This window comes from Argiope bruennichi, chromosome 1 (assembly GCF_947563725.1).
Source record: "Argiope bruennichi chromosome 1, qqArgBrue1.1, whole genome shotgun sequence".
Classification (NCBI taxonomy): domain Eukaryota; kingdom Metazoa; phylum Arthropoda; class Arachnida; order Araneae; family Araneidae; genus Argiope; species Argiope bruennichi.
The window spans coordinates 101,648,075-101,651,700 of NC_079151.1; the positions used below are offsets into that span (position 1 = coordinate 101,648,075).

Genomic DNA, 3,626 nt, shown 5'->3' on the forward strand with positions numbered 1-3,626 from the left:
TGTATAATTTTATTCTCTACTTATTCCTATGGCTAACTATATCATTAGTTAAGTATATGGTTTTTCAATTGTTGCGAAAGTGTATGTAAACGTACTCTTTCTTTTTCTTACTTGATAGCACAATAAATCAATAAGTATCAATATCTAGAGAGACAATAATGATTTTACAAACTACAACCTAAGACCTAGAATGTAAATTAATGATACTGATTTCACCCGTTTTGTTTTCATTATCGAATTTCTCTAGAATATTGAAAATATAATCGATGCATGAAGATGCTTGAACTTATTTCTATACCTATTGAAGAATCACAAATGCTCCACTATCGTAGCGTCGGTGGTATAACGGTTAGCATAGCTGCCTTCCAAGCAGTTGACCCGGGTTCGACTCCCGGCCGACGCAGCATTTTTTATTCGGTACTTTAAAACGTGAGGCAAATAGAGGTGCTATTATCTGATTATCTCACCTATTACATTATATACATTAAGACAATCCCCATCCGTATCTAAGTACAGACGGGGATTATTTTAATAATGTCACTTTGTAAAGAAAAGCACCGACTTGGCAATGCCAGTTGACAATATTAAGCCATTACGAGTGCATCCATAAAACTTGAATAATGCTTTACCTTTTGCGCTCGGAAAAGTAATATTTGTGATTTCTACTTGATATCAAACTCACAGTGTCCAATCAGTATTTTAATGTATTAAAAAAATAAGATAAGTGATTTGATTGTCTTAATTATTCTGCAGATTTTGAAAGAAAGACGATGGATTCCTTGAATTCTGAAAATCTTTCGAATTCTTGACGAAACAAAATGGCAAACTGGACAATTAAGTTAAGCAAAGAGAAGAATAATTCACATAATCCCTTCCAAGTAGCCATATAGCGAATATAGATTCCTTTTTAACCAGTTAATAATAATAAGCTAACCACAATTCTTAAGCAAAAACAATTAATTTTTGTATCATCTAGGAAGGGGAAAGAACAACTAAATTTGAACATTTATTGTAGCTTCCCTATATAGGAGTACAGAGGAGAGCATTCAAAGTTCAAATAAGAGTTCAAATAAAAAAAAATGAACCCAATTTATCAATCATCTAATTCTGAATAATATATATATATTTAGGTATATTTCTTGTTATAATTGGCCTAAATTTTATCTCATTGCTTCTTTACAGTTTCTGTTACATTATTTAAAACGACATTTTTTTATTAAAAAAAATAAGTCTCATCTTCTTGCAGCATTAAAGAAAAATAGTTAACAAATATTAATTAAATGAGTTTTGAAATTTGAAAACTCCAATTTTAAACAGCCATTTGTCAATCTTCATTTTTCCCTCTCAGCCATTGTTTAGTATTTTTCATAACATTTCTATGCGGGAATTGTGGAACAAAACACTTCGATACAGAACATCATGTCAAAAAGTTCATCATAAAGTTTTATTTAGTGCAAGTATCCTACAATTTCATTGCTTTTCAGTAGCAGTTCTGTTCTGCGGTATGGAATAATACTGGGTTTTCCTGCATTCTACTTTCACTGCCGAGCTGATCGCTGATATTAGAACAAGATGCGTGAAGACGGTTGGCCTAATTTCTATAACCACTGAAGCGTCACAAATGCTCGTCTTTCGAAGCGTCGGTGGTATAACGGTTAGCATAGCTGCCTTCCAAGCAGTTGACCCGGGTTCGACTCCCGGCCGACGCAGAACTTTTTAACCTCTTAAAATTGTGATTTTTAAGGCTCTGATGTCTAAGCCATTATTATTAACATATATTCTTACACACTATTTATAAATTATGTTAAGGAAAAATTTCCGACAAAAATTCAAAAAACAAAGGGACAAAACTGGCACTAAAAAGAGTCGTTATTACAGGACTTAAGTTTTCAGACAGACTGTTAATTTCACGCTGTAAAATATTGCCATTGAATGAGATGTCTGATCGATACATACTAAACATAGACAGGACAAATGATTCATGCCTACAATATGACAAAATTTTTGAATGGCACGGCTTTTCTTTTAATGATTTACAGTTCTCACTTGCCTTTCAAAATATTTGCCATATTTTTATATTAAATAGTATCTGTTGTATATTATGTATATTTCAAAGATATTTTTAAAAATCTAATTTATCTTTAATATCGTGACTATTTAATGGAAACTAAGTTTTTCTATTTTTAAAATCCAAGGATGTTAAATAAAAACAGTAGATTTTTCTTCGCGATAATGCAAATAAGCGGAAATTTTTAAATACGCACTTGATTTAACAACTTTTTAAATTAAAAGAATTAGTTGAGTATTATGTGCTTATTTCAGAAATACCTCAATTTTACTTGAGTACTCATTTACATTTATTTAAATTCAAATAAAGTAATTCTTAGAGAGTATATTTCTGCAGGAGCATAAACTAAAGCAAAAAATAAACTTGCTTTAAATAAAATGCTAATATTTTTGTAATATTACATTAAAGCCTCTTAAATAATAGGTTTCAAATTTGAATTTTTTTTAATTATTGAATATTTTTAGAAAATTTTCTGAAGATACAATGAAAAAAAAAGCTTAATAATTCACCAGTTGGAGTGTATCTTTTATATTTGATTGAAACCTCCTAGCATAAATTCTAATATGTTTCTAAACATATTCGGAACACACTGTAAGTCACTCTTAGAAGTTTTCGAATTAAATATAATTCTAGCATGAAATATTTTATAAAACATTATATCAAAATAAATTTTTTGTAAACATTGTTTCAATTCTTAGTAAACTCGATAATGAAACTGAAAAAAGATTTTTCTTTCTCATTCTAACTATTATAATCTTTTGAAATTCAGAAAATACAAAAGAAAATCATCATTGCTACACACAGTAATAAAATAATAAACGCCAGTCAATTACAATGCCAAATAATAACATTTTTTCAAAGCGGTTATTAAAATGAAAATTACTAGACGTGAGTCTATAAATTCAAATGCTGAGAGATAGTTTGAACTGACAGGAAAGATGACATAATCTTTCCGCAAATAGCAAAATAGAATAAATGTTATAGAGAATTTTATCTAAGTGTTTGAAAAAGGATGCTCAGGGAGAAAAAGTGCATATGAAGGCAGGCCTTATGAATTAATAATTATTTGAATAAATATTTTATAAAAATTTAATAACCTAATTTAAATCAAATGATGAATCTCGTTATATTCCTTTGATTTAAATAAGGCTAAATGTAAAATATTATTTGTTATTACCTAAATACATTTTATAATCCCAAACAATTGAATTATGGAAATTTTTAAGCATACAGATTCGGGTTTGGTTCTTTTAAAAACCTTTTTCCTATTAATGATTCTTGGACGATTTCATTCTAAGGAGTCAAATGCAATTGATAAGAAGAGTTTTTAAAATTAGATATTTGTCTGGCACTTTTCTCTCTTTTAACTATTTATTTTTTTACCATGCAGACATTTTTTAAAATTCCACCATTTGTTTTAATTCGAAACATATATAATGTTTTTAGATATTGCTCTGAAAAATAAATAAATGCATCAATAAAAGCTTTTAATTATACAGTGGCTCCCAAAAGTGTTCGTACACCAACAAGAATCAATTAAAAACCTCATTATTTACCA

The 3,626-nt window shown here is 28.8% G+C and overlaps 2 non-coding genes across 2 annotated transcripts; both read left to right on the plus strand.

The window, feature by feature from the left end:
- Nucleotides 1-331: 331 nt before the first annotated feature.
- On the plus strand, nucleotides 332-403 carry Trnag-ucc (transfer RNA glycine (anticodon UCC)). The gene has a single exon. It is a non-coding gene; the product is annotated as a tRNA-Gly (tRNA).
- Nucleotides 404-1,637: 1,234 nt separating this feature from the next.
- Trnag-ucc (transfer RNA glycine (anticodon UCC)) lies at nucleotides 1,638-1,709 on the plus strand. Its single transcript has one exon. It is a non-coding gene; the product is annotated as a tRNA-Gly (tRNA).
- The last annotated feature ends 1,917 nt before the right edge of the window (nucleotides 1,710-3,626 follow it).